At 37.7% G+C, this 17500-nt stretch overlaps 1 long non-coding RNA gene across 2 annotated transcripts in view; it reads right to left on the bottom strand.

Moving 5' to 3' along the window:
- The window catches only part of LOC116274926, a 60494-nt gene that overhangs the window by 16931 nt on the left and 26063 nt on the right, over positions 1 to 17500 (bottom strand). The gene's annotated exons all lie outside the window — the stretch shown is intronic.

Below are 17500 nucleotides of genomic sequence, written 5' to 3'. Positions count from 1 at the left end.
TTAAAAGGAATCTTATGTATTTCACTTAATACTAATCCTAGAAAGCAAGAAATACACGAAAACCACAGATCCTTAATGACTTTGATTTATTAATCAGTGACAAATACTTCTGTTTGACCATCACTGAAGCACTAACTGTAACAGTGTTGCATAAGGAAAGCATTTTGAACAGCAGTGAGACACAAATCCTATTAGTGAGGGTGACTCTTCCTAAATAACTTTTTATTAATACTTATAATTTTTACTTTACTGTTAGGGGCAAAAGATGTGCCCCATAGTTAAACAAAAAAGTTGACTTCCTTAAACATAATCATGCTATTCCAGTTTAACAACTCTAAAAAGTCAGTATGAGTTGAGGTGATCACAGTTTCCATGAACTAAGCCTGCCTAAAGTTTTAGTTGATTTGAGAAACCAAAGACAGCCTGCTGCAGTTTGCAAAAATGCTGATTTGTGAGGCTCAGGTCATTATTTATTGGTGTCTAGACTTAAAACTTCTTTAACCTTACACTTTAACCTCAGGGGCCCCAAACCAGTTTCAGGGTCAGCAAAGTCCTTTGGTTGTATTTTCGTGAGAATTGAGGATCAGTAGGTGGAGAAGCCATGCCCCAGCCTTGGAATACATTAGAGAGTGGGCTGAGAGCACTTCTGCACAGCTTTTGAAGGCGGTTGCCATCAGGTTGTTAGCTCACACCCCAGCCTCAGAGCACATCCTATGACTTTATTCTTTATATGGTTTTCTTCTGAAGCAGTGGAGTGGTTTTAAAATTCCATTTCTGACCCACAAGACCCTCAGTGATCCTGTTCTTGCACCCCACATAAGCTACTTTCCTTCATTCATGCACTGCAGGTACAAGTCTATTGTTCACATCTATTAACCAGACATACTGAAAAGGCCTTTATATTTTCTTCAGTAAAAATCTAGAACACTTTTCTCAATTTTAAATTCTAATAATCATGCTAAGACTTTGATACATGCAGGCCACAAGTGAGAAAATAGACTACATTTAACTTAATTAAATTCGTATTGTCATTCTGAAACACCAATTTTTAAGGGATTGAAATGTACCTGAACTGTAAATATTTTTTAAATAAAATAACTGACTCAAATATATGTGAAGAAGAAAATATCCAAACCTCTCATATGTATTTCAAAAGAAATAAAATCCTCTAATGAGAGTTATTGTTGAAACTGAATTAGTGTTTAGTTGTTAAACCAAGTCATAACACACTGCAGGTCTTTCCTGAATGTCCTACATTTCTCAGCAAGAATCCACTTTTTGCTCAACAACTTTATTCTTAATTCACAAAAGAAAAATAGTTTCACCACTGATAAGTAAATTAAAAGTTACTGTTAGAGGAATAGTAACCATTTTATAAATGAAATAGAGAGAGTAATTTTCATACTTGGATGTCAAAAGAGAAATCCCAAGTCTGCCATTTGCTTGCCTAAAATGCATGACATGACTTTATGAATATTCATATATGATTTTATTACAATACTAAAAACTGGGTTTATTATCCACTAGATTTGAAAAACAACTTGTTTGGGATCACATGTTTTTGGTATTTGGGTGCCCAAAGAAGAATGATTTATTGAAGAAAGAAGATGATTTCTGAAAAAAAAAAGTGTGTGTGTGTGTGTGTGTGTGTGTGTGAATGTACATATGTAATTATCTGTTACAAAAATAATTCTGCTGACATTGATTACTATCCTCACATGCAGATGTGGCTGAAAAGATTATTTCATAACCAATAACGTATGTGGAACTATAGATGAATGAAGTTTGGTTTGGGGTTACAGGTCTGTTGTAGATCCCGCTGCTGTCTTCCCCTCCTAGACCCTGTCTAGACACTAAGAACAGCGAGTCTTGACCACCAACACTAACATCCATGCATCATCTCTAGGGTGGCCAGACTGTCAGAGACCCAGATATATTCTTCATTGTAATTAATCTGCTATATAGACAAACTGAGCTAATTAGTTTGGTCAAAGTTTTGGTCCAAACTGTTCTTAGAATGTTCTCTGACATTATAAATGATGAAACTATTTGTAATTTGTAAATTAAAGAATTAAGATGACTACATCAGTAAATTTTGCCAGGAATAAAAGAATTTCAGAGCATTAGTCACTGAAAACATTTTCCTAGGCTTCCTGGGAGACAGTAGAGCAGGGAAGAATGTATGGGATTTGATTTGACTAATCTAACATGGTTAGCCATTACCTGTCATGTTCCAACTTAAGCAAATAGGCAAACCAATGAAAAACCTTTATGCTGTGAATGAAGAAGGAAGAGCTGAACCAGAAAATGATGAGATATCTGAAAAGTTCTTTGGAAACACATCTTCTAGTTAGGACCCTTTATTGATGTACTGTGTTTAATTTCTGAAATTGTCTAATTCCAAACGGGAAACAAAATATATGAATACGTTTTACACAGTTTTACTCTGTAATCTTTAAAGATGCTATTTTTTTTTTTAAATAATAATGTAATAAGCATCTGCAAAAGCACCACACAAGACAAAAGTCAGGACCATGGCGCAAACCTGTAACTAACCTTGTGGTTCCATATCAACTGGAAAGAGTCATCATTCAGCATTCTATTTCATAATTCTAGTGCTTTTCCTTTTATGTAGTCTTTGGGAATTTATAAATAGTAGCCGAAGACTTGTGTTTTTAACTTTATATAAAGAGCATCATGCTATATGTACTCTCCTCTATTTTTCACACCAAATTGTGTTATGCAATGAGCTCTCGTGCCTTTTTGTGAAGTTAAGTAGAGTAAGGAATGTTCAAAATATCCTTGCACCTTGGGCCTTTGGTTGTACTACCAGGGTTCCTTCAGATGCTGTGATCTTTTCCAGCACAGTCAACAATTGTGTGTAAATACACATATGACAGCACACACAGTCAGAAACATAGACAATTAGGGAAGAAATTTGCACATGGGTTGCAGCTTGCCTAGTCGGTTTACAGATTTTTGATTGTAGCAGTTGATCTGGATGTCTATCAATAACAGTGTTTGATAGGAACATTCAAGAGGATGACAAAACTATGCAGTTACCTTTAATATGATTATATATCATTTAGAATGCTTTATGTTGCAAGCACTGAAAATCCAATTGAAACTAGCTTAAACAATAAAGAGGATTTACTGGTTCAACAGATTGTTAAGTAGTACAGTGTAAGCTTCAGGACAAATTTGATTCAATGACTTAAAGACATCAAAATAAAATTGATTTATTTTGTTTTTTGATGTTTTGTTGGTCTCATTCTCTGCCTTGTACATCATCATCTTCATTCTAAAATTGGTTTCTCTTGTCCTGGTAAAACGACTGTAGAGAGGTCTAGCCTGGGCAACGAAGCAAGACCGTGTCTCTACAAAATTAAATTAAATTAAAATAAAGGGAAAAAAAAGAAAGAAAGAGAGGACTCGCTTTTGAACGATACCACAGAAAATGGAGGAACCTGCTTTCCTAGAACCCCCCAGAAAAGTTACTTTCATGTTGCACTAGTTTGAATTAGTAAAAAGTCTCTATAATATTTGACTTCCTCCAATATGCTCTTCAAAATGCTGTTATTAATTACTTACTGTCCCTAAATAGCTTCACTGATTTATGTAACTCTGGAATTTGTTGTCTCTAAAAAGTGTACCCAATGATGTATCAATATTGGTCCATCAGTAGTAATAAGGGTATCACACTAATGCAAGATGTTAATAAGAGGAAAACAGTGTGGGGGTGGGGAGATCATGGAGGAAGGAGTATAATTCCTTTACACTCTTTCTGTAAACTTCATATAGTTCTAAAAATGTCTATTTTTTCTTCTTTTTCTTTCTTTCTTTTTTTTTAATAATAAAGCAATCCTCTGGCCAGCTACCTTCTTTTTCTGCACACAATGACATTCCAGAATTGTCTTTCCACTGTGTCCTTTGACAATGTTACCAGAAAAGGGGGTATTGATCGAGACCCCAAGAGAGGGTTCTTGGATCTCACACAGAAAGGAATTCAAGGCATCACAGAGTTTAGTGGGAAGAGAGAGTGTATTGAGAGCTATTCCATTACAGAGGAGGGCATCTTTAGAAAGCAAGGGGAGGAATGCACTGTCTTTGTTTTAAGTTTTTCTTATATAAAAAAGAAAAATGTAAAGACTAAACTAAGCTGTGCCTATGGGCGGGTGGGCTGACAAAATGACAAAATTTATTATTCTATTGATTTAAAGAAAACCATATCCTTGACATTTTAGTGTGTAAGTACATCAAATCATAACTATAATTATCTTGAAAGCATATATTGTCATGGGTATTGGAACATCTGGACTTTCTGTTGTAGGAGTTTGTCCTTGCAAGCATTACTAAGCTGCTTCCTTAGCTATAAACATCTTAGGACCATGGGTTGTGACTGGCAAGGACTGTGCCTTGCTAGTTTTAAGATGGGGTTTTACTTAAAATGGCATTACTTCAGCTTTCCTAAGCTCCTGCTTCCCTAACAACATGAATCACCAACTTTATTCCTAGATGATTCCTCCACCCATCTTTGGACAGGAACGTGAATATCATGACACTTGCTATGCAGCAACATCAAATATCTTCCCAAGATATGCCAGTACAGGGTGAAAATATGTTATTCCTTCAATCCCACCATCAACAATATCCAAATTTACTTTTAAGTGAAACTAGACAAATATATAATCTAATAAGGAATGTGTTCAAGTTATATCACCTCTGACATCTTCTGAATATAATGATTGGTCAAAAATTAAATACTTTTGGAAAAAATGAAGAATATATTCAAAATGTTTATAAATAATTTTTTGATTATTATTTTTCCTTTGTTTTCTCTTTGAATACTCAAAAGAATGTGTCATTTATATTTATTTTTAGTTGTAGTCCTTTTTGATTAAGTAGCAGAATATCAATATCCTGGGGTATAAATAGCTCTAGCTGAGAGCAAACAAAGGCTTCTGGGTGCTGTGTAGTACAGAGCCAATACAGTTATCATAAATTTCACTTCTAACAAAAGACATCAGGGTTAACAAAATTGTTTAATTTGCTCAGGCAGGATGAACCTTGTGCCTCTGCAAATTATTTCATGAGCTTTATGTTGAATAATGCTCTAGAGAGATACTTTTTTCTCCATTTATACCCGAGTAGGAGTTAGCGTCTAGTTTATTTCAAGTACATAATATATGTGAAAAAGTGCTTGCAAATTAGAGGAATTATTGTAACACAAGTCTGCCTTAAGACATACAGGCTCTCAAGTTAAACAGGAATTACATTCTTTAGCTAACAGATTTATGGAATGTAATGAAATTTTGCTACCAGGTAGTAAGAATAGACTGTAGTCTTTTTCAGTGGAGAATCGGATAAAGTAAGTAGGAGACAGTGTCGAGAAAGAACAATGGAGTCGGTATTAAAAGCTCCATATGACCTTGAGCTGCTTGACTTCTATGAACTTTAGTTTCTTTATCTGTAAGGTAGTAATTCTAGGACCTATTATTATTAGGATCAAATTATATAACAGATACGAATGTTTTATGCCTTTCAAAGAGCTAACTATATTAATTTAAGATGTTATTATAAAAGAGGTAAGGGGACTATCTTAAGGCACATGAAATAGGGTGAGAGGAATATTCTGTGATATACAGGGTAAGCTGTGTTAATGAATAAAGTCTTTGCTAGAAGTCTCTATAAACCCAGGTAAGTGTTCTGAGAACTAAGGGAAAGTGTATAAAGCAGATCTTCTCAACCACGGTACACATGAGAATCACCCAAATCTAGCAAAAAAAGAAAAAAAACCAATTCCAAGATCTCACCTAGCTTGTGTATTTAAAATAATAAATGAAGTGAACAAATGATTTCGAAGGACACATTCATTTAAGAATTACGGTCTAGTCCAGAAATTAGCAATTTTTTTTTTTTTTTTTTGAGACGGAGTCTGGCTCTGTCTCCCAGACTGGAGTGCACTGGCCGGATCTCAGCTCACTGCAAGCTCCGCCTCCCGGGTTTACGCCATTCTCCTGAACTCAGCCTCCGGAGTATCTGGGACTACAGGCGCCCGCCACCTTGCTCGGCTAGTTTTTTGTATTTTTTAGTAGAGACGGGGTTTCAGCGTATTAGCCAGGATGGTCTCCATCTCCTGACCTTGTGATCCGCCCGTCTCGGCCTCCCAAAGTGCTGGGATTACAGGCTTGAACCACCGCGCCCGGCCGAAATAAGCAATTTTTGTTCTGAAAGAAGCAGCTGGTAAATATTTTCTCTTCTGCAGGCCACGTAAGGTGTCTGTCTTACCTTCTTTGTTGTTTTTTTTTAAAAAACCCTTAAAAACGCAATGAACGTTCTTAGCTCCCCAGCTGTGCAAAAACAAGCCAGGGTGGAATCTGACTTTAGATAATGAAAGGGCTCACATCATGGTTTGTAAATTAGTGTATAATACATATACAATATATTGCAACTATGTGGATGCTTCTCTTTTTCATTTTTGTGAAATATTTGAATATAGAGTCTTGTCTTACTCATTTTTATATTCCTGAAACCTAGCACATTTCCTGGCACATCACAGTTACTCAGTAACTATTGGATAGATGGATGGAAAAGAGAAGGTCTCTTAAGAAAGTTTAATCTTACAGGCTATAATATTTGCAAAATCTATTCGATGGTAACAGAGATGATGATTTCCCAGTTAATTTCATTAAACAGTAAAAAACAAAAATAAAAACGAAACAAAACAAAAAAAAGAAAACACGAAAAAAAATCCTACTGGTTTAATATTAATACCTGTTGACATTAACTATGTTAAACAGATATTGACGAAAATCCATTTTACTTGTTGTTTTGAAAAAGCATAGTCTTGATTTTGTGGTACTTTTAGGAAGTATCTTGGGCGCAATACTTAGAAAAATTTCTCTAAAAACTGTGTCTGAGGGTGAGAATGGGGATATTGAGAAAACTATCAAATTGTATGTAAAGAAGAAATTTGTCAGGGAGATATTCGATCTCTACCAGTTATGTACTTAAAGCTCTGGATTAGTGCTGAGTGTATACTTTGTTAATTCTTAAATGTGACTGGTTATAAGAATGCATTCTCTAATTTAAAGCTATTGATAGTAACAATATGAGCACGATTGTGAAGTATGACATTACAGTGCAGTCATAGTCATCTAATTGGCTTAAAATGTGTCTGCTTCATGTGGTATTGCTTCTTGGCCTTTTGGATATCAAGATCTGATATCTTGTCACAGATCAAACTGCCCAATTTCTTGATCTGATTACTGCTTTCACTGCTTTCTCAACTGAGGTAACCCTTTTCAGTAGTTTTATGGCTCACTTTTTACCTAGGTTTCCCTTTACGAAAGCTTGACTCCATCTCACAGGACAACATTAAGCTGGGTGTTTGACAACTGCTCCTTGACTCAAGTGAACGTTTCTTTCTAAATTGCTGCATTAGCCTGCTAACAGTCTCCTACTTCTGGGATCAACTGCACCAATTCCTCATGTTTCTTGATTTTGCCTTGTTTATCCTAACTCATGGATATTTGTCCTATCCCGTGGCTGTTTATCTTATCCCTGATTTGCTTAATAGCATTTTAGATATTGACAATATGGAACTTTCCCTGATCTCTGAGCTATTGGGAAATAGCTACAATTGATCATTATTACTCCCCTACCCCCTAGGCATACTTTTGTGTTCCAGGACAAGGCTTACTGCAAAGAATCGGCCTAACTTTTTTGACTTAGATGAAACTCACTGTGGTCCTTCTTGTTTACCTATGACAAGGCCTGTCACAGACCCTCCGATTCCTATTTTTTGCCTCATAATAATTACCTAAGCTGTCCACATTGACCAATCTCAACAAAATACTGAACTTGACCAAAATGTAGTCAAGCTTCTCTCCCACCCCAAAACACCTGAACTTTGCCCCATTTTGAGTATTGGAACACAAAACAGTCCCTCCTGAGCAGCCTTTCCAGATAATCAGCAGATGTAAGAAAAGACATTCTCCGATCAACTGTCTGATCATGCCACCTGCTCATCCCAGTCCCCCATACCTGATTCTTTCTAGCCTTTTTCTACCTCCCTGTAAAAGGAAAATTCCTTTCTGCCTGACCTTTTAGGTGTTTGCAGATCTTACAGTCAAAGCACTCTCCCTATTACAATAGTCCCCTTTCCCATATTGCAATAACTCTTTTGAATAAAATCTCTTATCTAAGCAGATTTGTGTTTCTTTCACAATATCATTACTTCAGCAAATCTTGGGTTAGATAACTCTTCTAGGAGTATCTATTGTGTTAGATACTCATCTGAGGGATTTCATAATGTCATGTGATTATCCCAATCAGAGGACTGAGAGGGCTGATCACATTGGGGAACAGGGTTGTGTTCTTGCCTGAATTCCTCATTAGAATGTGAACTTCTGAGGGCAGGCTCTGGGCTCTCTTTACCCCATAACCCTGATCCCTTATAGAGTTCTGAGACAATTGAGAGTCCAATTAACGGTAACTACTTAATTTTTTAATTAAATTAACAGCCAGACTTTTCCCCTGTGAAGATAGACAACTGGTCTGAGAAACCGTTTCTGACTTCTGTGGGTAAATGAACTAGGGGTGAGGAAGGGGACATCACGTGGGGATTATTTCTTTCCTTCTGCATAGGAATGACATTTGAGCCCAGAAGGGGCAATTTTGATTAGACAAAGGTCTGGCAGCTAGCACTGCCACCCTTCGCTGTCCCTTATCAAACTATGTAGGAAAGCAATTTTGATTATTGTTGTAGAGGCCATCAGTTCTAGAAAAATATCCCAGAAGAAAATGGTTTTTTTTATTCCTTCTGGCTCAAAATAGTGGCTTATACACTTCTGGAGATGGAAGGAATACCAGCTTCAATTTATCAAACACATAAAATGTTAACTGTGTCGTTTTATTGAACCTTTATGACATACATCACCAAGATATGATTTATGCTACATCAGGAATGCTGCTTCTGCACTCTCTACTCCAGCCAAGGGATCCAGTCTCGCCTCAAGGACTCCAGATGAAAACCTCAGTGTAGGTAATACAGGAGACTGGTTTCTATGTTCAGAAATAGTTTCTGACCTGAGTCAAAATGTCTTTAGAATAGTAACTTCTATTTTGTTTGTTTTCCTCAGGAGTGTTCTAACCTTATTATTCAGATTCTTTGCCTAAATTCTCGACTCACTATTAATCTTCTTATCTAGTTAGATCTCCAACTTTCTGATACTCAAACCTTTTGCCTAGGCACTATCTCTGCCCAATTTAATTTGGTGTTTTGTGGCATCTTGGTCTATCTCACTTCTCTGTCTGGGCCCTTGGACACAACCCATCAATGTCTAATCCACCTAAGCACCTCTAATCCATAGTTGCTCTTCAGCCTAACGATGGTTTGCATCCAGCTCATGTTGACATCCCACAGGCTGCTCTGCTTCTCCCTGAGTACATGCCCCACTATGCTCACTCGGCTCTTTGTTGGCTGCTTGTCTTACACTTTTGCATGCTGCTGTCCACAGTTCTAGGAATATACCATGTAGTTCAGAAATAAAGCATCTGGAAAACTCCAACATATTTTCATTATTTTTAATGAAAGTAATATGTTTATATAATTCTAAATGTCAATGGAGAGTACAGTTAGGAAAAGGTGGGTGTAGGAGACAGTAACTTTACAGTGCAGAAATCTGTCAAACACTACCACAGACAGATTATCAAGTCCAGTATTAACAGTGATAAGCCATATTGACAGTATGTACCCTTGAGATATAATATGATGAAAATGACACTTTACCTCTGAGGTATTCCTCCCAGAAACCTATAACCCCAAAATAAGCATGAGAAAAACATCAGACAAACTCCAAAAGACAACCATCTTACAAAATACCTGACCAGTATTTCTTACAATAATAATGTTAAGACTATTAAAAACAAAAATGTCTGGGCAACTGTCCCAGCCATGAGGAGCCTAAAGAGACAAAACAAATAAATACAATGTGGTGTCTTGGATAGGATCCTGTAACACAAAAAGAACATTGGGTAAAAACTTAAAATTTCGGCCACCTGCAATGGCTCATGCCTATAATTCCAGCATGTTGGGAGACCAAGGCAGGCAGATTACTTGAGGTCAGGAGTTTAAGATTAGCCAGGTCAACATGGCAAAATCCCACCTCTACTAAAAATACAAAAATTAGCCAGAGGTGGTGGCATGCCCTGTAAGTCCAGCTACTCAGGAGGCTGAGGCATGAGAGTCACTTGAACTTAGGAGGTGGAGGCTGCAGTGAGCTGAGATTGTGCCACTGCACTCCAGCCTAGGTGATGGAGTGAGACTCTGTCAAAAAAACAAAACAAAACAAAAAAACCTTTAAATATTTGAATAAAGTATCACCTCTGGTTAATAATAACGTACTAGTGTTTGTTCATTAATTGTAAGGAATGTATCATACTGAAGTAACATGTCAATAGTAAGGGAAATTGTTATGGGCTATATGTAAACTTTGCATTATCTTCTCAAGTTTCCGGTAAATTTAAACTGTTCTAAGAAATAGTATTGTTTTAAGAAAGAAAAATGGTGTAAATAAATTAGATGACTGGGAAAAAAATCAGTCTAACTATAATACTTAAAATGAAAAGCAGCAGATCCGTGATTACTATAAGTCCTTTGTCCTAGTGGCAACTATTTTCAATTCATTGAATTGTTTCTCATGGCTTTACTGTATACTTCTAAATAATATGCTTTTGTGGCAGTTTTTTTCATTTATTTATACTAGACATTATCCATTGACTTCCTGCGATGGCAGATGAGTACTTAGCTCTCTTCCATCAGGTCCCTTCTGCTCATTGCCCATTACATTTTCACAACTTTTGGTTAATCCACATTCAGTATTCAATTTTCTGTAATTATGTAATCTTATGTACTGTTAAGCTACATTGTGTTCTGATTACTTTTCCTTTATGAACACCATTTGCTTTTACTGAAATTAATAACTGCTTCTTTTTAAAATTTGCTTGGTTCTCTATGTACATATAGCTAATTCTTCCCAAACATTCTAAGAGCTACATGGTTAAACCCTCTGGACTTTATTTTTCAAAATAACAGACATCAGAACCAGTTTCATTTTGTTCTGGCCCTTTTTCATGCAAGCCTTCTTTCTCTCTCTCTCTCTCTCTCTCCCTCCCCTCTAGATTATGCCTTAGGTATCATTCCGAAACTTCTCTGTGTCACCCTTCTGATGAATCCTGTTTTTAGGATCAGATTTCTTCTTTCTCAGCATACTTTCTCATTTAGATGCAGGACATTCTTTAGTATCTTTTTTTACTGCTTTCCATCTTTTTTTAAAAACCCATATTTTATTTTTATCCACATTATGCATGTACTCAGTTTGAAAAGAGAAATAGTTTTATAGGTATGTGCAGAAAAATCACAATCTCCTTGTTTGGGGTCCCTAGAAAACTGGGTTCAAGGCAGAAGTTTATGTTTTATATATATTTTTATGGTGCAATCCCAGGAACACAGTAGTGAGGGAAAAATAAAGTAAGAAAGGAAAAGAAGGGGAACAAATAACAGAGTATGCCTTAATTAGCTAGTCTCAGCTTTGCGGTAAGTGTAGCAGATTGGACTTGTGAGATGTCTTCATCAAGGTCATTTAAATAGAGAAACAATTATCTAACAGTTCATGTCTCCCTTTTGTCAAAGTCTACTCCACTGAATATCAACTTCCCAATGTTTCCAGACTGTGCTGTCTAGCATATCCAGGCAGGTGCTGAGGAAACCTTAGTCCAGGAATGCAGTGGTGACATCTGAGGTTTAAGCCACAGTGCACACAGAGAGTGAGTGGGTCTATGCTAATGACAACCTTTACCTTTTCACCAGCAAACTGCATCCATGTGAGCCCTGCTAAAGCGTAACTTCTTTTTTTTTTTTTTTTTTTTTTTTTTTAATTTATTTATTATTATTATACTGTAAGTTGTAGGGTACATGTGCATAACGTGCAGGTTTTTTACATATGTATACTTGTGCCTTGTTGGTGTGCTGCACCCATCAACTCGTCATTTACATCAGGTATAACTCCCAATGCAATCCCTCCCCCCTCCCCCCTCCCCATGATAGGCCCCGGTGTGTGATGTTCCCCTTCCCGAGTCCAAGTGATCTCATTGTTCAGTTCCCACCTATGAGTGAGAACATGCGGTGTTTGGTTTTCTGTTCTTGTGATAGTTTGCTAAGAATGATGGATTCCAGCTGTATCCATGTCCCTACAAAGGACACAAACTCATCCTTTTTGATGGCTGCATAGTATTCCATGGTGTATATGTGCCACATTTTCTTAATCCAGTCTGTCACTGGTGGACATTTGGGTTGATTCCAAGTCTTTGCTATTGTGAATAGTGCTGCAATAAACATACGTGTGCATGTGTCTTTAGAGCAGCATAATTTATAATCCTTTGGGTATATCCCCAGTAATGGGATGGCTGGGTCATATGGTACATCTAGTTCTAGATCCTTGAGGAATCGCCATACTGTTTTCCATAATGGTTGAACTAGTTTACAATCCCACCAACAGTGTAAAAGTGTTCCTATTTCTCCACATCCTCTCCAGCACCTGTTGTTTCCTGACTTTTTAATGATCGCCATTCTAACTGGTGTGAGATGGTATCTCATTGTGGTTTTGATTTGCATTTCTCTGATGGCCAGTGATGATGAGCATTTTTTCATGTGTTTGTTGTCTGTATGAATGTCTTCTTTTGAGAAATGTCTATTCATATCCTTTGCCCACTTTTTGATGGGGTTGTTTGTTTTTTTTCTTGTAAATTTGTTTGAGTTCTTTGTAGGTTCTGGATATTAGCTCTTTGTCAGATGAGTAGATTGCAAAAATTTTCTCCCATTCTGTAGGTTGCCTGTTCACTCTGATGGTAGTTTCTTTTGCTGTGCAGAAGCTCTTTAGTTTAATGAGATCCCATTTGTCAATTTTGGCTTTTGCTGCCGTTGCTTTTGGTGTTTTAGACATGAAGTCTTTGCCCATGCCTATGTCCTGAATGGTACTACCTAGGTTTTCCTCTAGGATTTTTATGGTATTAGGTCTAACATTTAAGTCTCTAATCCATCTTGAATTAATTTTCGTATAAGGAGTAAGGAAAGGATCCAGTTTCAGCTTTCTACTTATGGCTAGCCAATTTTCCCAGCACCATTTATTAAATAGGGAATCCTTTCCCCATTTCTTGTTTCTCTCAGGTTTGTCAAAGATCAGATGGCTGTAGATGTGTGGTATTATTTCTGAGGACTCTGTTCTGTTCCATTGGTCTATATCTCTGTTTTGGTACCAGTACCATGCTGTTTTGGTTACTGTAGCCTTGTAGTATAGTTTGAAGTCAGGTAGCGTGATGCCTCCAGCTTTGTCCTTTTGACTTAGGATTGTCTTGGAGATGCGGGCTCTTTTTTGGTTCCATATGAACTTTAAAGCAGTTTTTTCCAATTCTGTGAAGAAACTCATTGGTAGCTTGATGGGGATGGCATTGAATCTATAAATTACCTTGGGCAGTATGGCCATTTTCACGATATTGATTCTTCCTATCCATGAGCATGGTATGTTCTTCCATTTCTTTGTGTCCTCTTTTATTTCAGTGAGCAGTGGTTTGTAGTTCTCCTTGAAGAGGTCCTTTACATCCCTTGTAAGTTGGATTCCTAGGTATTTGATTCTCTTTGAAGCAATTGTGAATGGAAGTTCATTCATGATTTGGCTCTCTGTTTGTCTGTTACTGGTGTATAAGAATGCTTGTGATTTTTGCACATTAATTTTGTATCCTGAGACTTTGCTGAAGTTGCTTATCAGCTTAAGGAGATTTTGGGCTGAGACAATGGGGTTTTCTAAATATACAATCATGTCATCTGCAAACAGGGACAATTTGACTTCTTCTTTTCCTAACTGAATACCCCTGATTTCTTTCTCTTGCCTAATTGCCCTAGCCAGAACTTCCAACACTATGTTGAATAGGAGTGGTGAGAGAGGGCATCCCTGTCTTGTGCCAGTGTTCAAAGGGAATTTTTCCAGTTTTTGCCCATTCAGTATGATATTGGCTGTGGGTTTGTCATAAATAGCTCTTATTATTTTGAGGTACGTTCCATCAATACCGAATTTATTGAGCGTTTTTAGCATGAAGGGCTGTTGAATTTTGTCAAAAGCCTTTTCTGCATCTATTGAGATAACCATGTGGTTCTTGTCTTTGGTTCTGTTTATATGCTGGATTATGTTTATTGATTTGCGAATGTTGAACCAGCCTTGCATCCCAGGGATGAAGCCCACTTGATCATGGTGGATAAGCTTTTTGATGTGTTGCTGAATCCGGTTTGCCAGTATTTTATTGAGGATTTTTGCATCGATGTTCATCAGGGATATTGGTCTAAAATTCTCTTTTTTTGTTGTATCTCTGCCAGGCTTTGGTATCAGGATGATGTTGGCCTCATAAAATGAGTTAGGGAGGATTCCCTCTTTTTCTATTGATTGGAATAGTTTCAGAAGGAATGGTACCAACTCCTCCTTGTACCTCTGGTAGAATTCAGCTGTGAATCCATCTGGTCCTGGACTTTTTTTGGTTGGTAGGCTATTAATTGTTGCCTCAATTTCAGAGCCTGCTATTGGTCTATTCAGGGATTCAACTTCTTTCTGGTTTAGTCTTGGAAGAGTGTAAGTGTCCAGGAAATTATCCATTTCTTCTAGATTTTCCAGTTTATTTGCGTAGAGGTGTTTATAGTATTCTCTGATGGTAGTTTGTATTTCTGTGGGGTCGGTGGTGATATCCCCTTTATCATTTTTAATTGCGTCGATTTGATTCTTCTCTCTTTTCTTCTTTATTAGTCTTGCTAGTGGTCTGTCAATTTTGTTGATCTTTTCAAAAAACCAACTCCTGGATTCATTGATTTTTTGGAGGGTTTTTTGTGTCTCTATCTCCTTCAGTTCTGCTCTGATCTTAGTTATTTCTTGCCTTCTGCTAGCTTTGGAATGTGTTTGCTCTTGCTTCTCTAGTTCTTTTAATTGCGATGTTAGAGTGTCAATTTTTGATCTTTCCTGCTTTCTCTTGTGGGCATTTAGTGCTATAAATTTCCCTCTGCACACTGCTTTAAATGTGTCCCAGAGATTCTGGTATGTTGTATCTTTGTTCTCATTGGTTTCAAAGAACATCTTTATTTCTGCCTTCATTTCGTTATGTACCCAGTAGTCATTCAGGAGCAGGTTGTTCAGTTTCCATGTAGTTGAGCGGTTTTGATTGAGTTTCTTAGTCCTGAGTTCTAGTTTGATTGCACTGTGGTCTGAGAGACAGTTTGTTATAATTTCTGTTCTTGTACATTTGCTGAGGAGTGCTTTACTTCCAATTATATGGTCAATTTTGGAGTAAGTACGATGTGGTGCTGAGAAGAATGTATATTCTGTTGATTTGGGGTGGAGAGTTCTATAGATGTCTATTAGGTCTGCTTGCTGCAGAGATGAGTTCAATTCCTGGATATCCTTGTTAACTTTCTGTCTCGTTGATCTGTCTAATGTTGACGGTGGAGTGTTGAAGTCTCCCATTATTATTGTATGGGAGTCTAAGTCTCTTTGTAAGTCTCTAAGGACTTGCTTTATGAATCTGGGTGCTCCTGTATTGGGTGCATATATATTTAGGATAGTTAGCTCTTCCTGTTGAATTGATCCCTTTACCATTATGTAATGGCCTTCTTTGTCTCTTTTGATTTTTGATGGTTTAAAGTCTGTTTTATCAGAGACTAGTATTGCAACCCCCGCTTTTTTTTGTTCTCCATTTGCTTGGTAAATCTTCCTCCATCCCTTTATTTTGAGCCTATGTATGTCTCTGCGTGTGAGATGGGTCTCCTGAATACAGCAGACTGATGGGTCTTGACTCTTTATCCAGTTTGCCAGTCTGTGTCTCTTAATTGGAGCATTTAGTCCATTTACATTTAAGGTTAAGATTGTTATGTGTGATCTTGATCCTGCCATTATGATATTAACTGGTTATTTTGCTCATTAGTTGATATAGTTTCTTCCTAGCCTCGATGGTCTTTACATTTTGGCATGTTTTTGAGATGGCTGGTACCGGTTGTTCCTTTCCACGTTGAGTACTTCCTTCAGGGTCTCTTGTAAGGCAGGCCTAGTGGTGACAAAATCTCTAAGCATTTGCTTATCTGTAAAGGATTTTATTTCTCCTTCACTTATGAAACTTAGTTTGGCTGGATATGAAATTCTGGGTTTAAAATTCTTTTCTTTAAGAATGTTGAATATTGGTCCCCACTCTCTTCTGGCTTGGAGAGTTTCTGCCGAGAGATCTGCTGTGAGTCTGATGGGCTTCCCTTTGTGGGTAACCCGACCTTTCTCTCTGGCTGCCCTTAAGATTTTTTCCTTCATTTCAACTTTGGTGAATCTGGCAATTATGTGTCTTGGAGTTGCTCTTCTCGAGGAGTATCTTTGTGGCGTTCTCTGTATTTCCTGGATTTGAATGTTGGCCTGCCCTACTAGGTTGGGGAAGTTCTCCTGGATGATATCCTGAAGAGTGTTTTCCAAGTTGGTTCCATTTTCCCCCTCACTTTCAGGCACCCCAATCAGACGTAGATTTGGTCTTTTTACATAATCCCATACTTCTTGCAGGCTTTGTTCATTTCTTTTTCTTCTTTTTTCTTTTGGTTTCTCTTCTCGCTTCATTTCATTCATTTGATCCTCAATCGCTGATACTCTTTCTTCCAGTTGATCGAGTCGGTTACTGAAGCTTGTGCATTTGTCACGTATTTCTCGTGTCATGCTTTTCATCTCTTTCATTTCATTCATGACCTTCTCTGCATTAATTAGTCTAGCCGTCAATTCTTCCACTTTTTTTTCAAGATTTTTAGTTTCTTTGCGCTGGGTACGTAATTCCTCCTTTAGCTCTGAGAAATTTGATGGACTGAAGCCTTCTTCTCTCATCTCGTCAAAGTCATTCTCCGTCCAGCTTTGATCCGTTGCTGGCGATGAGCTGCGCTCCTTTGCCGGGGGAGATGCGCTCTTGTTTTTTGAATTTCCAGCTTTTCTGCCCTGCTTTTTCCCCATCTTTGTGGTTTTATCTGCCTCTGGTCTTTGATGATGGTGATGTACTGATGGGGTTTTGGTGTAGGTGTCCTTCCTGTTTGATAGTTTTCCTTCTAACAGTCAGGACCCTCAGCTGTAGGTCTGTTGGAGATTGCTTGAGGTCCACTCCAGACCCTGTTTGCCTGGGTATCAGCAGCAGAGACTGCAGAAGATAGAATATTTCTGAACAGCAAGTGCACCTGTCTGATTCTTGCTTTGGAAGCTTCCTCTCAGGGGTGTACTCCACCCTGTGAGGTGTGGGGTGTCAGACTGCCCCTAGTGGGGGATGTCTCCCAGTTAGGCTACTCAGGGGTCAGGGACCCGCTTGAGCAGGGAGTCTGTCCCTTCTCAGATCTCAACCTCCGTGTTGGGAGATCCACTGCTCTCTTCAAAGCTGTCAGACAGAGTCGTTTGGG

Source organism: Papio anubis, chromosome 5, assembly GCF_008728515.1.
Source record: "Papio anubis isolate 15944 chromosome 5, Panubis1.0, whole genome shotgun sequence".
Taxonomy (NCBI): Eukaryota; Metazoa; Chordata; class Mammalia; order Primates; family Cercopithecidae; genus Papio; species Papio anubis.
Note: the sequence above shows the minus strand (reverse complement) of the source record. Positions and strands in the feature narration are given on the sequence as shown.